The following is a 23,368-nucleotide window of genomic DNA, read 5'->3' as shown; positions in this document are numbered from 1 at the left end:
TCTCCAGACACACTGCTTTGTGCATCTCACTTTAAGTGGATACTGGGGAACGGAACATGGGTTTGCAGCAGTCTTTGCAAGCAAGCTCCTTTAACCACTGAGCCATCCCTGATCTCTGAGACTCTTTTATTTAAAAAAATATATTTTATTTATTTATTTATTTAAAGATAGAGAGCAGGAAAGAGGCAGAGAGAGACATACACAGACAGAACGAGAATTGTTGCACCAGGGCCTCTAGGCACTGCAAACAAACTCCAGATGCGTGCACCACCTTGTGAATCTGGCTCTATGTGAATGTTGGGGAATAAAACCTGGGTCCTTAGGCTTGGCAGGCAAGTGCCTTAACCACCAAACCATCTTTCCAATTCTGAGACTCTTTTTTAAAATCTCTACTCTTGCATATGCACCCATTCTATGATGAGTTTGTTTGTATTTATATTTTGCTCAGTTGGATGTTAGGTTTGTTCTGTATTTTTCTTCACCCAGCCTATGATTGTGATCTCTCTACTACTCTTCCCAAGCACAATTCATATACTTTACTTCTCCTTCAACATCTTCTCTACATTCTCTTCTCATCTCCTCCTCTTTATATTCTGTAAGTATAAATTTACATATCCTTAGCAACTTCTAAAATTTGCAGAACCGAACTGTATTTCAACTCTCCTCTGAGGTATTTTTGCCACTTTCATCTTTTTTAACATTAACACTAGACCACATCCTAACCCCACCTTATATCCTTCCCACTTCTAAGTAACCAAAGTCTTAGAATACCTCACATATGCCTTGCTTGTTCATCTGCTAACAGTTATTCAAGTCAAAGGGACCACTGTTAATTCACTACTATGACGTATGCATAGCAGGTATACCTACAAGCTTTTATTACTCCTGCTGTTAGTATTCTACTATAGAGGCCACATCAATCACCTTGAGTTCCCAGACTAATAATATAACTTCTGAACTGCATACATAACAATGCACTTGATTTAAAAAAATGGAAAATTTGAACAAGGAAATAACCCAAGATGCAAAGATCTCAATATAGTAACATAAGAAACATGAAAAATCAAAACAATATAATTCCTCCAAAAGTTAAAATCTCACAGTAATGGCATCTAATGAGAGGGGATTAGACAAAATGCAAGACAAATGATTCAAAATAATGTACATAAATTGTAAGTATTTCTAAAGGAATGAAGGAAAAGAAACTCCTAGAGAAATCCTAAGAAAACACAGAAAATCAGCTGAACAAAACCAGGAGGTTGAAATAAGGGCATGAAAATATTGAAGAAAACCAATTTGCAATGCTGGAAATGAAAAACTCCATAGAAATCCTCACCAACAGGACGAGTCAAGGAAAGGATAAACTATCTGCGCTCAAGGACAAGGTGGAGGAATAGGAGCATTCCAACAAAGAAAAGGATACGTTAATGTAAAAAGCATGAGTGGGATTTTCCAGATAGTTGGGACACTATGTAGAGGTCAAATCTAAGAATTCTAGGCATACAAGATGGCGAAGAATTTGTGTAAATGTAAATTTTCTTTTTTCTTTTTTTCTAACCCAAACTAATCTGGAATTCACTATGTAGTCTCAAAGTGGCCTCCACCTCACAGCAGTCCTTCCACCTCCGCCTCTCAAGTGCTGGGATTAAAGGTGTGCACCACCATGCCTGGCAAGGTAAATTTTCAACAAAATCATAGAAACAAATTCCCCAAACTTAGGGAAATATATGCTAATAGAGATACAAGAGGCGTTTAGAATGCCAAGTAAACAAGATCAACAAATAAACTCTTATTGTGTTGTGGTTTGGATCAGATATCCCCCATAAACTCATGTTTTGTATATTTGCTCCACAGCTGGTGGCAATTTCGGAGGTGAAGTCTTACAGGAGGAGATACTCTGGTGGGGGTGGGCTTAGGAGTGTTCTACCCAGCTCCCCCTTGCTAGAGTTCAGATCACCGTGTTGCTTCTGTCTTCCATCTGCTGCGGCATGAAGGTGATGCCTAGCCTTTGCTCATGTCAAAAACAATAAAAAGGGCTGGAGAGATGGCTTAGCAGTTAAGGCACTTGCCTGTGAAGCCTAAGGATCCAGGTTCTACTCTCCAGATCCCACATAAGCCAGATGCACTAAGGTGAAGCAAGCACAAGGTTGCGCATGCCCACTAGGTGGTTCAAGTGTCTGGAGTTCAATTGCAGTGGCTGAGTCCTGGTATGCTAATTCTCTTTCTTTCTCTCTTAAAAAGAAAGAAAATAAAAGAAAAACTTTTCTCTCATCAGTTGCTTTTGGTTGAGAGCTTTATCCTGCCAAAGAGAAGTTAACAGCAGTAGAAAATTGGGACCAGTACAGTGAGGTTGTTGCTGCTAGAAACCTGAGTGTGTGGCTTTATTTATTTCTGTATGCAGATTTTATCTTTCAATCAGTTTCATGAGGGACATCCTAAACACTACACAAGATACACATAATTTTATCTTATTATTATTATTTTTGGTTTTTCAAGGTAGGGTTTCACTCTAGTCCAGTCTGACCTGGAATTAACTATGTAGTCTCAGGGTGGCCTTGAACTCATGGTGATCCTCCTACCTCTGCCTCCTGAGTGCTGGGATGAAAGGCATGTGCCACTACACCTGGCTTTAGAATATTTTTTTCTTCCAGTATTAAAATAATGACAGTCACAGACATTTTGAAGAAAGTTTCCAATACAATTGGTGTGGTGATATTGAATAAAAACATCTCTAAGTAATCATGTTCTCAGTACAGACTGCTTATAAGTACACCCAGAAATTACTTTCTGGCCATAATAAGCATTGTGTACAGGTTTACAAATGTTCCTAGATATAGATTATTTTTTAAAAAAACATCAGTCGGTCCACCCTTTTTTTAAATTAATTATTTATTTGAGAGCGACAGACACAGAGAGAAAGACAGATAGAGAGAGAGAGAGAGAATGGGCGCGCCAGGGCTTCCAGCCTCTGCAAACGAACTCCAGACACGTGCGCCCCCTTGTGCATCTGGCTAACGTGGGACCTGGGGAACCAAGCCTCGAACCGGGGTCCTTAGGCTTCACAGGCAAGCGCTTAACCACTAAGCCATGTCTCCAGCCCCACCCTTTTTTTTTTTTTAAATCAGAAAAATCCCAAAAATTCTGGTAAAAGGGCAAACATTGAGATTCTTGGAGTGTCTCAGAATTTGTCTTTAAATGGGGAAAAATGTGTAAGAACAACATGGGGCTTTCTAAAAGGTCTTCACCTAGGTACCTTAAGAGCTCAATTCAAAAATGGAAGATGTACTAAAACAGATGTTTCAATGCAGCTCCAAAAGTCTTTATAAATGCAGCAATTTGGAAGAACAATCCTGGTCATAAGTGTTATTCCTTGTATATCTACAATATATGTGCATGTCTAATCTCAGTTGTCATAATTTTCTCTGTAATTTCCTCCTGAGTAGTGGTCATAATCACCCTAGCTTCTGCTGCTATAGTGTCTGGACTGTCCATATCCATATCCATGTCCTCCAGGTCGACTGTCATACCTGCCATTTTCATAGTCCTGGTCCCCACCACATCTAGAGTAGCTATGACCTTGCCCATGGGCCCCAAAGGCACCCTCTCTGGCACCCAGAACAGATTTGCCCACATGGTCCACATGGATCTGGCACCCATCCAGGGACTCTCCATTCCTGGCTCTCATAGCATCTGAGACATACTCTGGGTTGCTGAAAGTGATGAAGTTAAACCCTGGGATTGCTGAGTCTCCTGGTGGTCCTTGACAACAACCACCTCAGAAATAGGGCCAAAGCTGCTGAGGTGATCATCTAGCACCAGCTCATCAGTGTTGAAGGTGAGCCCTCCCATGAATAGCTTTTCTTCTTCAGAAGACTTGGCATGTAATTGAAGTCCTGGAAATTAAAAAGAAAAATGGCCAGAGAAGCAGAAAGCTTAAAGGAGCAAGAGGAACAGGCAGGTTGTGGCAAAAGAAGACCAGTGTGTGGCTTTTAACCTTTTAGAAATGATTTGTGGGAGAAATATGTAAGGATTTGAACCTTAGCCTAAGAGATATTGTGCGATGCTCTAAGCAGAGTTGGAGGGTTAACTCTTGTCAGAGTTTGAAAGACCTAAATGTAGAAAGAACTGCAGGCTTGGCTTATGAGGGGAAGAGAACTTTGTCTGGGTTAGAGGCAGTTTGTGTGAGAAGCTAACTTTATTTTGTCTATGTTCTGAGAACTTGAGAAAGGTTGAATTTTGAATAAGTAGACTATTATGAGAAGGATATGGCACTGAAAGAAATGAAGGTTCAGGTTGAAGACTATAGCCTGGCTCAGCTACAATTGTTTGAGAGATTACCACCACTGAGATTGAGCCAGCTGTTTTGCATTGGTACAGCAGGAAGAATGCCGACTCTTGGAAGTAGGGGGCCTAAATGCTGAAGGAGCATTCTGCTCTTTAAAGGTAGCTTTATTCTTCTGGATTAACAAATTTGGTAGTACACCTAGTACTATGGAAGAAATGCAATAAAGAACAGGTCATTGGATTTGCAGCATGATTTGTTTTGTGGAAATAGCCACTAGCCAGTGTAAAGCAGGGTTGTTAGAGCCATGAGGATGAATCATGGTTTGCAGTGGAGATCTCAGGATTTTATTGAGATGCCAGGACTATGGGACAGCTGCCAAGAATAGCTACTGGCTTGTGATGAATTGTTCCCCAGGCTGTGAGCAGCCCAGCTGGAAGGACAGAATTGTAACCCCAGAGACTCCATCACTGGTTATAGACGACAGACTTTGAGCTACAAGATTTGATGTTTGCCTGTTTGTTTTATATTTTGTATCAGTTCAGCCGGGCGTGGTGGCACACGCCTTTAATCCCAGCACTTGGGAGACAGAGGTAGGAAGATCACCATGAGTTCAAGACCACCCTGAGACAACATAGTGAATTCCAGGTCAGCCTGGGCTACAGTGAGACCCTACCTTGAAAACCAAAACAAAAAACCCCAAAACTTTTGAGTCACACTCCTTTAATTCCAGCACTTGGGAAGCAGAGGTAGGAGGAGTGTTGTGAGTTTGAGGCCACCCTGAGACTACATAGTGAATTCCAGATCAGCCTGGTCTAAAGTGAGACCTTACCTTGAAATAATAATAATAATGATAAGCTAAATAGTTTCATGACCACTGAGCTAGTGCTACATAAAATACTCAAAAGAACCTTTGGACTGAAGAGAAGAAATAACACATACATGAGATCACAAGAAAGAATAAGCCAGGCTTGAATAATAGTTAATATGAGAGATAAATAGAGGGCTGGAGAAATAGCTTTGTGGTTAACGTACTTGCCTGAAAAGCCCAAGAGCCCAGGTTTGATTCCCCATTATCTACTTAAGCCAGATACACAAGATGGCACATACATCTGGAGTTTGTTTGCAGTGGCTAGAGACACTGGTGTGTCCCCCTCTCTAATAAATAGAAATATATTTAAAAAGAGAAGAATAGAAAAGCATCAAACACTACAAAATTAACAAGAATGGCAGGAATTAATACACCTTTCAAGAATAACACTGACTATAAATGGTCTCAGTTCCCCAAGATACACACATTAGCAAAGAAGAGGATTAAAAGGCAGGATCCTTCTGTTTGTTGCCTCCAAGAAATGTACCTCTTTATAAAAGATAGACATTACCTTAGGGGGAAATTATGGAAAATGGTATTTTAAGCAAATGGGTCTAGGAAACATGTAGGTTTCATCGTTTTAATATCTGATAGGCTAGACTTCAAACCAACATTAGTCAGAAGAAATATGTTACTTTATACCAATTAAGGGACAATCCAACCAGAGGACATTATAATTCTAAACATTTATGCTAAACATGGGTGCATGGGCACACCCAATTTTATTGAACAAACACTACTAGATGTAAAGTCACAGATTAACCCCAGCATGACAGGAGTGGGTGACTCTGATACCCTGCTCTCACCAATTGACGGGTCATACCAGCAAAACAAATGGAGAAGCATATGGATTAAACTATGTCATAGAACAAATGGACCTGACACATCTACAGAACATTGCACCTAAACACTGCAGAACACACATTAGTTTCAGCAGCTCATAAAACTTTCTCTAAAATAGATCATGTACTTGGAGGTAAAAGAAATCCTTATACTCTGATCATAATGGAATAAAACTACAAATCAGTAAGAAAGACTATAGAACATATACAAATTCATAGAAATAATACACTATTACTGATGAATGTATCATTGAAGAAACCAAGAAGGAAATAAAAAAATTCCTATGGACTCAAATAATAATGGACACAGAACATACCAAAACCTGTGGTATACAATGAAGGGAATCCCAAGAGTGAAGCTCTGAGTGTCTATATTAAGAAGTCAGTGAGCTCTCAAATAAATAACCTACCAATATATCTTAGACCTTGAAAAAAGAAGAGTAAACAAAACCCAAAATAAGCAGATGGAAAGAAATAATCAAGATCAGGGCAGAAATTAATGAACTAGAAACAAACAATTATAAGGAATCAATGAAAAATGAAATGAAGAATTGGTTCTTTGAAAGGAGAAACAATATTGATAAACCCTTATCAAAATTAACCAAAAGAAAGAGAGAGACATTCCAAATTAATAGCATTAGAGATTAAAGGGAAGCTATTACAACAGATATCAGTGAAATTCAGAAAAATAATAAGAACATACCTTAAAACTCCACTAAATTGGAAAATTTTAAATAAATGAATGAATTTTTAGATACATATGACCTACCAAAAATCAAACCAAGAAAGATAAATTGTTTAAGCAGACCCAGACCTATACTAAGAAATAAGATTGAAGCAGTAATAAAAAAAATTCTGCACACTAAAATAGTCCAAGCCCAGCATGATTCACTGGTGAATTATAAAATCTTCAAAGAATAACTAACATGAATGCTTCTCAAACAATTCATAAAATAGAAAAGGAAGAAACACTACCAAACTCTTTTTTTGAAATCAGTATTACCCTGATACCAAAACTAGATAAAAGCATAACAAGAAAAGTACAGGCCAGTCTCCCTTCATGAATACATATGCAAAAGTTCTCAACAAAATACTTGCAAACAGAATACAGGAAGAAATACATCAAAAAGGTCATTCACTATAATCAAGTGGATTTTGTTCTAGAGATGCAGGGGTGGTTCAACATATGAAAATGAATAAACCATATAAATGGATTCAAGGACAAAAATCACATGATTATCTCAACAGATGTGAAAAGCATTTGGCAAAATCCAACATCCCTTCATAATAAAAGTACAGAAGAAATTTGGAATATTAGGAACATATCACAACATAATAAAGGCTATATATGATAAATCTATAACCAACTTTATACTAAATGGGGAAAAATATCTCAAGGCATTTCCACTAAAATCAAGAACAAGACAAGGGTGTATACTTTCTCCACTTTTTTTTTTTTTTTTTTTGGTTTTTCAAGGTAGGGTCTCACAGTAGTCTAGGCTGACCTGGAATTCACTCAGTAGTCTCAGGGTGGCCTTGAACTCATTGTAATCCTCCTACTTCTGCTTTCCAAGTGCTAGAATTAAAGGTGTGCACCACCATGCCCAGGACTTTCTCCACTTTTATTTAATACAGTAATGGATGTCTTAGCTAGAAGAGTAAGACAAGAGGAACAAATAAAAGGGATACAAATAGCAAAGGAGGAAGATAAATTATCTTTATTTGCAGATGATATGGTTTTACATATAAGAGACCCTGGGGGCTAGGGAGGTGGCTCAGCAGTTAAAGGCACTTGGTTGCAAAGGTTGCTGGTTGGTGTTCAATTCCCCATTACCCATGTGCAGCCAAATGCACAAAATGGTGCATGTGTCTGGGGTTTGTTTGCAGTTGTAAGAGGTCCTGGTATGCCCATTGTCTTTCTCTCTTGCACACACATACACATAAACACACACACAAATAAGTATTTTTTTTTTTTTAAAGAGAGATACTGGGCTGGAGAGACAATTAAGTTGCTTGCCTCAAAGCCAAAGGACCCAGGTTCAATTCCTCAGGACCCATGTAAGCCAGATACACAAGGTGGCCCATGTGTCTAGATAGAATTTGTTTGCAGTGGCTGGATGCCCTGGTGTGTCCATTCTTTCTCTTTCTCAATTTCTCTCTCAAATAAATAAAAACATAAAATAAAAAAGAGGGCCTAAATACTGTACCAGGAAACTGTTAGAAAAGACAAACACTTTCAGCAAAGTAGCAGAATACAAAATTAACACACAGAAAACTGTAGTCCTTATACTTCAGTGCTAATAACCAGATTTTATAAAGGACTACAAAAGTTAAATATTAAAAAATAAAACTTCCAGATTTTAAATGAGCAAATGAAATGACCAGAAAGTTCACAAAAAAAAAGCCCAAATAGCCAATAAGTATTTTAAACAGTGTCCAGTATCCCTAGGCATCAGGGAAATGCAAATTTAACTCGCTTTGAGATGCTATCTGACCCTAGTCAGAATGACTATCACTGAGGGTGTGGGGAGAAAGGAACTCTCATTCACTGCTGGTTGGAGTGTATACCAGTACAGCTAGTATTTATGGCAATTAGTATGGAGGTATCTCAAAAACTTAAAATTAGAGCTGCCATACAACTCAGTTCTACCACTCCTGGCATATACCCAAAGGACTGCACACACAATGACAGAGATACTCACACATCCATGTTTATTACTGTTTTATTTACAATAGCTAAGAAATGGAATCAACCAGAAGCCTACTGACAGATGACTGAAATGAAATGACAGATAATGAAAATCTTGTACAGATACATAATGGAATTCTGTTCAATAGCCGTAGGGAGAAATAAAATTATGTAATTTACAGGAAAGTAGATGGACCTGGAAATAATGTATTCAGTGAAGTGACTCAAACTCTAGAAGACCAAGACTGTGTGTTCGCTCTCATCTACAGATCTTAGCTTGTAATGTCTACATGTATGTGCATATACAGGGGCAAATGTGGATGAAACCATAATGATAGCATGGTAAGCAAGAGTGAGTAGAGAGAGTAGGAAGAGAAGAGGGGATAGCAAAAGGACATATGCGACATGTGAACAGAAAGGTGAAGGGGGAGGGGAAGGAGGTTAGACTTGGAGGATTGAGGATGAGAATCAACTAAAAAAAATGCATTTGAAAAATCCAGAATAAATGATGCCTAAATCTTTGTATGCTAACTTTAAGAAACAAACAAGGGCTGGAGAGATGGCTTAGCGGTTAAGTGCTTGCCTGTAAAGCCTGAGGACCCCAGTTCAAGGCTGGATTCTCCAGGACCCACGTTAGCCAGGTGCACAAAGGGGCACACGCATCTGGAGTTCATTTGCAGTGGCTGGAGGCCCTGGTGTGCCCATTCTCTCTCTCTCTCTCTGCCTCTTTCTCTCTCTCTGTCCATCGTTTTCAAATAAATAAATAAAGTATACAAAAAATTAAAAAACAAACAAACAAAATGACTAAAGAAACCAGTAGCCTTCGTACATACCAATAACACATATGCTGAAGATGAAATTAGTGAAACAGGGATGGGATGGTGGCTCAGCAGTAAGAGGCACTTGCTAGCAAAGCCATGTCTTTATTTTTCTTCCTGAAATGTGGACATAATCTCTAAGTGCTTCAGTAACCACTTGGGACTACAAAGGGTATTTGGAGATGGAAACTCACTGAAACAGAGAGGCAAAGAGGAGGGACAGAAGGAGCCTGAGATAAAGGTAACATTAAAAAAAAAATCTCTAGATAACTTTTAGGCGAGAATTAGAATTTATATCTTTTTTAAAAATTATTTTTTATTTTTACTTTTATTTATTTGAGAGGGTGAGGAAGAGAGAGAGAGAGAGAGAGAGAGAGAGAGAGAGGAGAGAGAGAGTGCTCCAGGACCTCTAGCCACAGAAAATGAACTCCAGATGCATGCGCCACTTTGTGCATCTGGCTTACGTGGGACCTGGAGAATCAAACCTGGGTCCTTAGGCTTCGCAGGAAAACGCCTTAACCACTAAACTGTTTCTCTGGTCCAGACTTAATATCTTATTGAAGCCTGCCTTACATGTAACTAGAGACTAAATACAATTACAACAGACATAATGGTCTCTTTCTAGACCTTTACCTCTATCTGGTCCCAGCACACTTCCCCAGTCTTCAATAGCCACACTGCTCCTCTTCCTTCTAAAATGTAATCATGCTCTCTCCTGCCACTTACTCTTGTCACATGCTATTCTTTTTTTTTTTTTTTTTCAAGGTAGGGTATTACCCTAGTCCAGACTGACCTAGAATTCACTATGTAGTCTCAGGGTGACCTTAAACTCACAGTGATCCTCCTACCCCTGTCTTCCAAGTTCTGGGATTAAAGGTGTGTGCCACCACACCTGGCTGTCACATGCTGTTCTTAATACATAGCTCTCAATTGTTGCTTGGCCTCCTTCATGGGTTGATTATTCCAGGGCAGGTTCTCAAAGTACCTCATCTTTGTTATCATTTCACATTTATTTGTATCATCTTAGGACCCACCTCTTTTCCTCTCATTAGATTTTCTTTTTGAGATGATGTCTCACATCATATAGCCCAGAGTGTCTTGGAACTTACTGTGTAACTGTTGCAGTCAGGTTTCCATGGTAGAAATCACCCAACCAAGAGAAGTTTGTGGGAAAAGAGGTTTACTTGGCTTACAGGCTTGAGGGGAAAGCTCCATGATGGCAGAGAAAATGATAGCATAAGCAGAGGGTGCATGTCGCCCCCTGGCCCACATCAGGTGGGCCATAGCAACAGGAGAGTGTGCCAAATACTGGCTATAACACTCTTAAGCCCATTCACAACAATACACACCCTCCAAGAGGCTTCAATTTCCAATTGCCATCAGCTGGGGAACCTAGCATTCAGAACACCTAAATTTATGGAGGCACCTGAATCAAACTACCACATTCCACCCCTGGCCCTCATAAATTGTTAGCTATCCATGATGTAAAATGCAATGCATTCAGTCCAACTTTAAAAGTCCTCATAGTTTTAATCAATCCAAATGATGTTCAAACATCCCCATAATCCACAATCTTTAAACTGAGCCATAATACCAAAAAATCTCCCCCAAAAAACATAGTGGCACAGAGTAACATTCACACTGCAAAAGATGGCATTGGGCACAGAAAAGAAATATTCAGCCAATTCAAGATTTAAAACAACCAGGGCAAACATCAAGCTCTGTAGCTTCAAGTCCAACAACTCTAGCCAGTGAGAAGTCTCCAAGTCCAGTAATTCTAACCAGCAATAAGTCTCTGGAATTCCAATTCTGCCCCTCCAGCTAGGCTACTCACAGTCCTGAAAAACTTCATCCGGTGCCGGCAGCTGTCCTTAGCAGCCATCTCATGGTCCCGGCATCTCCACTGGGTCTCCACTGCAATCCATGGTTCATCCTCATGGCCCCATGGGGTCTCCATGCAGGCATCCAGCAAACCTGCTTCACAATGTCCATGGCCATTTCCAAAATGCAAGACTATGTTGCAAAATGAAGGACCCTCTCTTTTCTGCATTTCTTATGCTCCACAATACCAGGAAGGGTGCCAATTTGTTAATCTGGGGTGATGGGGGGGGGAATAAAGCAGACTTTGAAGAACAGGACACTTCCTGAGCACTCAGGCACCTTCAAAAGAGTGTACATTCTTCCTATTGCCCCAGTGCAGGTCAGCTAGCTCAGTCTCAAAGGTTGTAATCTCTCAGGTGCAGTTTAATGGGAGCAGTTCATCCAAAGATTATTCTTTTCTGTGCTATATCCCTCTGCTCACACCAGTTCATTTCTGTGCAAAGCAACCCTGCACAACTTCTTAGGAAATGGGCATAACAGCAAGCTTCTCACACAAACTGCTAGCCCATTCCAAGCAAAGCTTCTTCCTCACCCTCAGAAGCCAAACCTCACAGTCCATAGTTCTTAATGCATTCAGGTCTCACAGCTCAGACCAGAATAGTCCATCAAGCTGTACTTATAGCACTGCAAGACATCTCTTAGGCCAAGGTTTCAAATCCTCCCACATTCCTCTTGAAAATCAGCTCCAAAAGGCCAAAGCCACACAGTCAGGTGTCTAGCAGCAACCCCACTCCTTGGTACCACTTTACTGTTGCAGTCAAGTTCACATTGCTGGTAGAAATCACCCAATCAAGAGCAGCTTGTGGGAAAAAAAAAAGAGGTTCATTTTGGCTTATAGGCTCGAGGGGAAAGCTCCATGATGGCAGGGAAAACGATGGCATGACCAGAGGTGACATCACCCCCTGGCCCACAGAAGGTGGACCATAGCAACAGGAGAGTGTACCAAACACTGGCATGGGGAAACTGGTTATAATATCCATAAGCCTGCCCCCAACAACATACTATCTCCAGGAGGCTTCAATTTCCAGTTGCCATCAGCTGGGGAATCTAGCATCCAGAACACCTAAGTTTATGGGGGACACCTGAATCAAACTACCACAGTAACCTAGGTTGTTCTCAAACTCATGACAATCCTCCTGCTCAGCTTTCCAAGTGCTAGTGTTATAGGTGTGAGCTACCACACCTGACTTCTCACTAGATTTTAAAAAATGTATCTTATTTTTTTTTGAGAGAGATATAGTGTGAGAGACAAAGAAGCAGATAGAGAAAGGGGAATGGGCACACCAGGGTCTCTAGCCACTGCAAATAAACTCCAGATGCATGTGCTTCCTAGTACATCTGGCTTATGTGGGTACTGGGAAATTGTACCTAGGTCCTTAGGCTTCACAGGCAAGCATCTTAACTGCTAAGCCACCTTTCCAGTCCCCTCTCACTAGATTTTTGTTTCATAAAGATAGAGACAGTATTTTCCCTTTTTAAAATTATTGTATCCTTTATATAAAAGCACAGTATAATAAATGATCACCCCCTCAAGAAAATGTTCATGTGAATGAACCAGAGAGGAGTTAGCCTGGACTCCTTGGTGCATATTGTAAACAATTCTGAAGAAGTCTTCTGATCGGTCCAGCTAAAGCCAGGTTTGTAACTCAGGACTACAGCCAAGGGCAGGGTCTGTAGGAATATGACAGCTGCCATTCAAATCACATGTTTGAAGTAGGGCAAGGAACAATCCCGAGAAAACAAACGATTGACATGACAGTAAGTGTCCACCCCTTTGAGAACATTCTTCATGCCATTGTAACTACTGGCATGAGACAGGGAGGCTAAGGAAGGAGATACACGATATAATTAGGCTCAGGTCCTTCATATTCTCAGAAAGCACATTGTCCCTGAAGTCCAAATATGCCAAGAAAGCATGACCTTATAATAGTTCTTGGACATATATTATGCATGTTGTCTCATTAGATAGTAATAATAAGTATGAAGAGCCCCCACCCAAGAATCAAAAATCTGACTTAAAATTTCCATTCAACACTTAGAATAAATGATTATTTGCTTTGTTCTTGTGTTTTTGAGACAGAGTCTCATGTAGCCATGGCTGTCCTCAAATTGCTATGTAGCTGAGGATAGTTTTGAACTCCTAATCCTGGGTTCTGGCATGCCTCTCCACAGCGGGCCTAAATGATAAGTTCTTTACTCAACCCAAGTCCTTTGCATGCCTAGTCTACCTCGTCCAGCTCTCATTGCATTCTGTCCACACTGGCCTCTTTCTCACAGCCTGAGCTCAGTCTTGTCTTAGGAGCTGTTATGGACAGCTCCACATTGCTGGGATGAACTTCCAAACCAGACACAGTGGATGGGAGCAAGGGGTTTATTTCAAGATTACAGATCCAGGGGGGTCCATCAATGGCAGAAGAAGCTAGCTAGCTCCATACATCCAAGCAGAGAGACACTGCAGCAAGCAAACAGCAGCACACATAAACAGGAATCCACCACAGCTCACACAGCTCCTCCACACCTTTAGGCTGGGAATCAGATCTGCCCCCAAACACACCTTTGGGCTGGACCCCAGGATCTACCTCCAGTGACACCTTCTCCAGCCATGTGGCTGGAGACCCAAGTTACAAGCACATACATTCATATTCAAACTACTGGAGGGGCTTTTCCCTGATGTCCCCTTCTGCCTGTAGAGTGTGCCTGGCTACTCTGTCAGCAGGGCTACTATGAACACTTCTCCAGTTTCTGTACTGAAAAGACAGAGGCCCGAGGGACTGGAAAGGGCTGAATTCAGTCATAGTGCTGCCCTTGTGTCGTGGGTCTAGAGGAAGAAGTAGAGTTTTCTTCACTGAAGACAGCAACTTGTAGCAGGTTCATAGAATTGCAGGCACATATATTTAGAGGGGAGATCTTTGTCTAATGTTTATGCACTGTGTAAAGCAAGGAGTGGCCTATGGTTACAAGGCCTCCATCCTCACAGCTTGAAAGGTTTCTCCTCTGCCAAAAGATGACCTTGTGGCTAAACTGACATGGAAACCTTGACACCCCGGACAAAGGTGAGCCAGTAGCCAGCCAATCATGTGATTAGAGGCAAAGCTTCCTGGGGAGCTCCTGAGGGCTCTCTCGTGTCCCAGCATTCCTTAGGTTTAGTTGTGTCTTCACTTCAGGCATTTCACTAACCCTCCAGAGTATTCTGGACTTCATGCACAGCAAGTGGGTTGTGCAGTGGGCCCATTCTCTGGGGCACCCCAGCCTCTGCTCTCAACAACTGCTGCTTGGTCACATAGCAGGAAGAATACCAGAACCAGAGAAACCTTCCAATCTAGAAAATCAACTCGCCTGAAATAGAAGACTGGAGTAAAAAAGGAGCAGCCCATTTGGCTGAGCTTCATTTCCTGCTGGGTGATGGACTATGCTGTTGTGTTCCCAGGGATGGAGGTTGACAGGAATGACAAACCAGTTAGCCTGTGAGCTCTCTCTGAGTCAGGTCTTCATCTTAGACTTCATCATTCCTTTCTAAGAAAATTGAAACGCTCAAAATTAGATAGGACCTTAGTTAATGTAATTAGGTATCCATGAGCAAACAGGCCTGATGTGTATATTATGTTTGTGCCTGTACCCCACCATGGCTATGGCTGAGTTGACTCCCCTGAGCATTCAGGCCTTGAGCCTGATATTATTTAACTCTCAGATGTGTGATGAAAGCTCATGGACCTTCAAATAGTTTTGAACTATTCATCATTAATCAGGGATCTTAGCAAGGAGCACAGGGAACATACCCATGTGCTTCCAAAGTCACCCTCAGCCAGATGGGGAAGAACTAGGAAAAGATTAGGAGAGCAGCAGAGCCAGGATACAGTAAACTATAGAGTATTTACATATGTGGACCAGACCCATTGGGAGTCAATTTAGGAGTTGGATAAAAGAAAACAAGGAAGAGCCAGGCGTGGTGGCGCGCGCCTTTAATCCCAGCAGTTGGGAGGCAGGGGTAGGAGGATCACCATGAATTCAAGGCCACCCTGAGACTACATAGTGAATTCCAGGTCAGCCTGAGGTAGAGTGAGACCTTACCTCGAAAAAAACAACAAAAACAAAACAAAACAAAAAGAAAACAAAGAAGGAAGGAAGAATCTTGGAACATCCATATGAAGACATTATGTAGCCATGAGGAATGAGTCAGACTTTTTTTTTTAAATTAATTAATTTATTTATTTGAAAGCGACAGACACAGAGAGAAAGACAGATAGAGGGAGAGAGAGAGAATGGGCACGCCAGGGCTTCCAGCCTCTGCAAATGAACTCCAGACGCGTGCGCCCCCTTGTGCATCTGGCTAACGTGGGACCTGGGGAACTGAGCCTCGAACTGGGGTCCTTAGGCTTCACAGGCAAGCGCTTAACTGCTAAGCCATCTCTCCAGCCCATGAGTCAGACTTTTAATGGAGCAAGCCTCTCTCCAAACCAATGCACCAAGCTTTTGAAGACATAACCAAGTTAGGGATTACTTGGCAGAGATACTCTTAAACAAGGCAAGTAGAATAGGAAAACTGAACAACAGCAAAGATAGAAAATAAGGCATATTTTGTAATGTGTCTTGTTTTAGCCTTTAATGTACCCCTATATGTTTGGTTATACCTTTCCCTTTGAATACTCAAGATCAAGCATGTAGACAAAATTTAATCCAAGATGTACTTTTAGAGGTCATTAGTGGCTCTCTAAGGGAGACTGTAGGGACCTTAGAGGAGCGCCATAGCCTCTCAGTTACTAGTGTTATCTGTTAGGATGAGTCAAGGTCATGTGGACCAAGTGGCCTTTTCTCTTTTGAGAAGTCTGGGAGACTAATTTTCCTCTGATGTGACTCTCCTGTTGCAGATTGCACACTGACATTTTTGTCTCTGGGTCTGCAGTCCTCCCTGATTAGGAAGGCAGGTAACTTACCAGAGGGCCAGTGTAAAACACAGTCCCATTGGGGGCTGGAGAAACAGCTTAGCAGTTAAGCGCTTGCCTGTGAAGCCTAAGGACCCCGGTTCGAGGCTTGATTCCCCAGGACCCACGTTAGCCAGATGCACAAGGGGGCGTATGCGTCTGGAGTTCATTTGCAGAGGCTGGAGGCCCTGGCGGGCCCATTCTCTCCCTCTCTCTCTATCTGCCTCTTTCTGTCTCTGTCTGTCACTCTCTAATAAATAAATAAAAATAAACAAAAATTTTTTTTTAAAAAAGTGTCCCATCATCTCCTGCTGCCTTATTCCCGAGAGAAAAGGCCAAAATATTAATCTTTTTAGCTCTGGTGACTCCAGTTGATTTGGCTTCTACATATGGTTGTTAAAACACTCAAAAAGGAAGTTGTACCAACCTTGGAGGGTATAAATATATAGCACATGTGATTAGTGAAACATAATCCAAAGTGAAACAGTTCTAAAGAATGACATAAGGGGCTGGTGAGATGGCTTAGTGGTTAAGGTGCATGCCTACGAAGACCAAGGACCCAGGTTCGATTCTTCAGGTCCCATGTAAGTCAGACGAACAAGGTGGCACATTTGTCTGGAGTTCTTTTGTGGTAGCTAGAGGCCCTGGTGTGCCCATTCTCTCTCTCTCTATCTCAAATAAATAAAAATAAACCTTAAAAAAAAAGAATGACATAAAAGCTCAAAGCTATAGAAAGCAGGCATGGCTTATCCTTTAAGTATCTAAAAACTGTAAGTACAGGCAGAACATGTTATCAGTCCTGAAAACAATGTTCTTATTAACAGATGTAAGCCAATTAATTTGACTTAGAAACTCAGGAAAACAAAAGTAAGACAACATAAAGCCTTGGTGCCTGTGTTTGAAAACATTTTTGATTAGTCTGGCTACCTATGTGGGTCTCAAGTACCCTGGCAAGGCTGGAATCAGAACAGTAGAGTTTGGGATCATCTTTTTCTGTTGAAAATCATGTGAACATGAGGCTTTATCTTAGAGCAAAGGACGACTTAAGAATCAATTGATCTATAAGCAATGAACTTGAGATACTAGAAATGAAACAATTATTTAAGCAGTCTTAACTAAAACTACTTGATTACACATAAGAGTTATTGTTGAATTAAAACAGCTGAGTGTTAATATACCCTTTGACAAACCCGTTTTGATAAGAGAAAACATTTTTGAGCCAACAATGTTTTGGCTTAATCTCTTTTTTAATTTATTTTTAATTTATTTTTATTTTTATTTTTGAGACATAGAGAGGGAGAAAGAGGCAAAGAGAGATATAGAGAGAGAATGGGTATGCCAGGACCTTTCAGCTGCTGTGAACGAACTCCTGATGCGTGTGTACCCTTGTGTGCATGTGTAACATTACACACTTGCGTCACTTTTGTGTCTGGCTATACGTGGGACCTGGAGATTTGAACAAGCATTCTTATGCTTTGCAGGCAAGTGTCTTAACCACTACATCATCTCTCCAGTCCTTTTTCCAAGTATTTTACTTTTATTTATTTCTTTGTGTGAGAGAGAGAGAGAGAGAAAGAGAGAAGATGAGCATGCCAGGGCCTCCAGTCGCTGCAAATGAACTCCAGATACATGTACCACCTTGTGCATCTGGCTTACATGGGTCCTGGAGAGTTGAGCCTGGGTCCTTTGGCTTTGCAGGCAAGTGTGAATAATGTTTTAAATTGAGAAAGATTTAAGGTAATTTACTATTTTTTAAAATTTGTATGAGTACTTGGGCTGGGGAGATGGCTTAGCAGTTAAGGTGCTTGCCTGCGAAGCCTTAGGACCCAGGTTCAATTATCCAGGTCCCATGTTAGCCAGATGCACATTGTGGCATATGCATCTGGAGTTTGTTTGCAGTGGCTAGAGGCTCTGGTGTGCCAATTCTCTCTCTTTGTCCCTCTGTGTGTATATATATATGTAGATAGATATAGATATATATCCTTAGTCACAAAGACCAGATTTTGTTCATAACACTTAAATAATCCCCAAATCAGGTCAAGATAACATCTTGGCATTCTTTTTTCTGTTTTGTTTTGTTTTACAAGGGAGGATTTTGCACTAGCCATGGCTGATTTGGAATTTACTATGTAGTATCAGGGTGGCCTTGAACTCATGATGATCCTCCTACCTCTGCCTCCCAAGTACTGGGATTAAAGATGTGCACCACTATGCCCAGCTCACATCTTGGCATTCTTACTATAAAACATTTTGCAATGATGAATCGGTATACCTCTATAGGCAAACATATTATTTATTCAGATATGTGGATTATCCAATTCACATTAGAACTACTTAAGTTTATAAATATGTACTTACAAGGTTTTCTAATATATCATTAAAACATGCACACTTTAAGTTGGTATACCAAAAATATAATGAAAAATTAAAGTGGCCACAAATTTTATATATTTAGGATTCCATAACAAGCCCTCAATTTTTCTCCTATTTTTTCCCAAGTTGCTAAGTTAAGAGTTCCTACATCAGCCAGCCAAGGACATGTCTCTTGCATGTAATCCAAGAAATGCTGCAGCTGTTTAACTGAAACATTGGCTCCTCCACCTTTAAGAATTTCTTATAGGGGCTGGAGAGATGGCTTAGCAGTTAAGCACTTGCCTGTGAAGCCTAAGAACCCTGGTTCAAGGCTCAATTCCCCAGGACCCACATTAGCCAGATGCACAAGGGGGCGCACACATCTGGAGTTTGTTTGCAGTGGCTGGAGGCCCTGGTGCACCCATTCTCTCTCTTTCTGCCTCTTTCTCTCTCTATCTGTCACTTTCAAATAAATAAATAAAAATAGAGCCGGGTGTGGTGGCTCATGCCTTTAATCTTAGCACTTGGGAGGCAGAGGTAAGTGAATTGCCATGAGTTCGAGGCAATCCTGAGACTCCATAGTGAATTCCAGGTCAGCCTGGACTAGAGTGAGACCCTACCTCAAAAACCAAAATAGACAAATACATAAATAAAAATAAAAACAAAAAAAGAATTTCTTTTATAGTTCAAATATATAGTTGCCTATCCTGTGATAGGGCCTGTTCTGTATTTTTCACCTTACTCTAAATCGTACTACCTGCAGTTACCTTACAATGTAACGTGCATATAACTGCAGTGAATGTCCTCTAGACTGAATCTTTTGGAATTTCCCTTCAGACTTCTGGGTCCAGGGTCCCTGCTTGGGTGCCAGCTGCCACGACTAGCGGCTTTGACCTGTTGGGGTGACTCAAGGATTAGAAGGAAAGAAAGACAGACACAAGTAATAGAGTGAAAGCTGGGATTGGGTGGTCTGCAGGCTCTGATGGAGACACTGCAGCACTGCCTAACCAATGTCGATTTACTTTATACACTTTCAGAGAAGCTTTGACAGCAACTTTTCTTTCATCAGATATAGAAAAAAACATGGGTACAGGGAGACAATGCAGGAATGAAGCAGCTGCAGGCTGCTTTTCTGCACATACTGTCTTCTGCACAAGGTCAGGTCCAAACACACAGACCTACAGAAGGAATTAAGGAGAGGCTGTGCCCCATTCTGGTCTCTGCAGTTCCACTGGAGGTAGACACGGCTGTGTCTATGTCAATGACTTCTATAGTTCTGGAAAACTTCATCTGGTGCTTGCAGTTCTCCTTGGCAGCCATCCCATAGTCCTGGCATCTCCACTGGGTCTCCACTGCAACTCATGGCTCATCCTCATGGCTCCAATGGGCCTCCTTGTAGGTAATCCAACAAGATTGCTTCACATTGCCCATGGCTATTTCCAAACAACAACAACAACAACAAAAAAAACCATGTTGCAAATTCAATGACCCTCTCTTTCTTGCATTTATTGTACTCTATAGTACCAGGTGGGCTACCAACTTGTTAATCTAGGGGGGAATAAAGCAGATTTTGAAGAACAGGACACTCCTTTAGCATTCAGGCCCCTTCAAAAGAGTCTGCATTCTTCCTCTTGCCCCATGCAGATTAGGTGGTTCAACCTTAATGGTTGTAATATCTCAAACAATTATAGCTGAATGGGTAGAAGTTTCAGCCCAAAATTTCAGTTTTTTCTGTGTCATTTTTCCTTTCTTTTCCATTTTTATGCAATAAAGCCCTGAACAGATTCTCAGGACATGGGCATAACAGCAAGCCTCTTACACAAACTGCTTCTAGCCCAGTCCAGGCAAAATTTTTTCTCACCCTCATAAGCCAAACCTCATAATCCATAGTTCTTACTGCATTCAGTTCTTTCAACTCTGGCCAGAATAGTCCATCAAGCTGTACTTATAGCAGTACAAGGCATCTCTTAAGAAGACCAAGGTTTCAAATCCTCCCATATTCCTCTTGAAAAGCAGCCCCAAAAGGCCAAAGTCACACGGTCAGGGGTCTAGCATCAAATGACACCACTCCTTGGTACTAACTATAACATTGCAGTCAGGTTTGCATTGATGGCAGAAATCACCTGATCAAGAGCAGCTTTGGGGAAAAAAGAGGGTTATTTTGTCTTATAGAGGAGAGAGCAAGAAAGAGAGAGAAAAAAAATATTGTAATGCCATAGCCTATAGCCAGTGCGAAGAAACTCAAGATGCATATACCACTTTGTGCATTTGGTTTTACATGGACACTGGGGAATTGAACTCTGATAGCTAGGATTTGCAGGCACGTGCCTTAATGGCTTAGCCATCTCTCCAGCCCAGTTTTTTTTTTTTTTTTAGTTTGAAATCATTTATTTGAGAGCAATAGACAAAAAGAAAGAGAGAGAGAGAGAGAGAGAGAGAGAGAGAGAGAGAGAGAGCATGCCAGGGCCTCCAGCCACTACAAATGAACTCCAGATGTGTGCACTCCCTTGTGCATCTGGGTAATGTGGGTCCTGGGGAGTTGAGCCTTGAACCAGGGTCCTTAGGTTTCACAGGCAAGTGCTTAACTGCTAAGCCATATCTCCAGCCCTCTCCAGCCCAATTTCTGTTGATCGTAATAAGCTCAGCTCAGAGGAGTCCTGGGAAGCTTTCACTGAATCCCTGAATCCAGCATAGTGTAACATTATCTTTGTTCTTGCACTCCATGTACTGTGGATGTCTACATCTTATGCTGTCCTTCAGCCTTGGTTTCTGACACAGTGTTAGGCATGAGATAAATGTTTAATAAAAATGTAATGTGTGGGGCTCAAGAGAGGGCTTAGTGGTTAAGGCACTTGCCTGTGAAGCCTAAGGACGCATATGTGATCTCTCTCCAGATCCCCCATAAGCCAGATGTACAAAGGTGACACAAGCACGAGGTGGCACATGTGCACTAGGTGGCGCAAGCATTTGGAATTTGATTGTTGTGGCTGGGGCCCTGGTGTGCCAATTCTCTCTCTAAAAACCTGTTTAATGTGTGGATGTGGGGTTGAAGCTAGTGCAACGGAGAACTTAAAGTTCAGGAAAGAGACAAAAGCCACATGTAAGAAGCCCCTTCTGCATATGAGTCATATGAAGGGCATGAGAATATGCCATTCCAAAATGTGATACATTGGCATAAGGATTATTTTGAACTGAAAGCTATTAAAAAGGATCAGATAAAAGAAAGGCTTTCTGTCCTCCTCCCCTTTGCCTAAAAGCAAGGCATAAATTTAATGATGTCATTTCTATATTTTTCCACTATGGCTGACTGTAAGTTCATCACCATAGACAATTAGACCCTTGTTAGCTAGCAAGAGACCAGAGGGAGTTGTATAACAACTTGCCAGCCCTGCTCCCCTTGCTGCCCTCTTTGTCTTTCCATGTTTGTCCCACTGAAAAGGCTTGTTTTACTTACTTCTCTTGATGGTAAAAATTCCTGCCAAAGGCAACTTAGGGGAAGGGTTTATTTTGGCTCACAGTTTGAAAGGACTTTGTCTATAGTGGTGGGCTGGGTGGGGACATTATGGCAGGCGTGAATGCTGATACTAGGCTTCCTGCCTCCCCTTTCCTTTTGTTTTTCTCCAAAAATGTTTTATTTATTTGCAAGCAGAGAGAGAGAGAGATAGAAGAGAGACAGACAGAGAATATGGGCATGCCAGGGCCTCCAGCTGCTGCAAATGGACTCTAGATATGTGTGCCACTTGTGTATCTGGCTTTACGTGGGTACTGGGGAATCAAGCTCATGTCACTAGGCTCTGCAGGCAAGTGCCTTAACTGCTGAACAATCTCTCCATCTCCCTTTCTCCTTTTTATTAGATTTGGACTTTCAGTTCATAGGGTGGCACCATCCACATTCAAAGTGTATCTTCCATACTTTATGGAAATGCCCTCACAGTTACAGGTAATTCTAAATCCCAATTTGACAACAACAGTGAACCATGACAGAACTCAAAGTCATTTTCCTTTGTCTTGTCATTTATCTACAAAGTTAGAGAAATTGGGCTTCTGTAAGATGTCGGGTCATCCAGGTTCCAAGCTCAGCCCGAGTTACCCATTTTGGACTGTGTTCATGGAGTAAGAGCACATAGTAATAGACTTTGGTTTGTGCTTCTCTTCTTCATCTGTCTTTTGTCAGCTTAGGGGAGTAGAGATGAAAATACTTTTTCCTCCTTTGCTCATTAATGGTTCTTACCTATTCTTTTTTAAAGTCCCTTCAAAAACCTCGGAGGTAAATTCTATTATTCCCCTTGTACAGAGAAGGAACTGAAGATTAGAATTGTTCAGTATCAAGCACTATCACACTGTTCATATTAGGAGGAAATGATATTAGGATTCAAATATGATTTTCTACATTTCATTATGCGGTGATTTAGGGTAGTCTGGAGCCAGAACACTCAATTTCAGGAATGAAAACTGTTTAGCTTAAAGACCTCCCCCCCCTTTTTTGTCCGGTATCACAACCTTCACTCCTAGGGGCCCATTGATTTAGTTTAAGCTTATAGAACACCAGGACCTATTTTTGTCATTCAGAGCTGTTCCAAGGTCACTTTGCAGCATTTGTTCTAACCACTTCAAATGCTTAGGTTTATGTAATGGGAACATGGACCAAGAATCCAGTGGAGCAGTAAATACATTCTGCTGAAACCTCTGATTGGTGTGTCTTAGAGTGTAATTC

The 23,368-nt window shown here is 41.2% G+C and overlaps 1 pseudogene; it reads right to left on the bottom strand.

Moving 5' to 3' along the window:
- Positions 1 to 3,403: 3,403 nt before the first annotated feature.
- LOC101596646 lies at positions 3,404 to 11,384 on the bottom strand (annotated as a pseudogene).
- Between the last annotated feature and the right edge of the window lie 11,984 nt (positions 11,385 to 23,368).

This window comes from Jaculus jaculus, chromosome 4 (genome assembly GCF_020740685.1).
Source record: "Jaculus jaculus isolate mJacJac1 chromosome 4, mJacJac1.mat.Y.cur, whole genome shotgun sequence".
Classification (NCBI taxonomy): Eukaryota; Metazoa; Chordata; class Mammalia; order Rodentia; family Dipodidae; genus Jaculus; species Jaculus jaculus.
The sequence above is the reverse complement of the archived record's forward strand: the minus strand, read 5'-3'. Positions and strand labels throughout refer to the sequence as shown.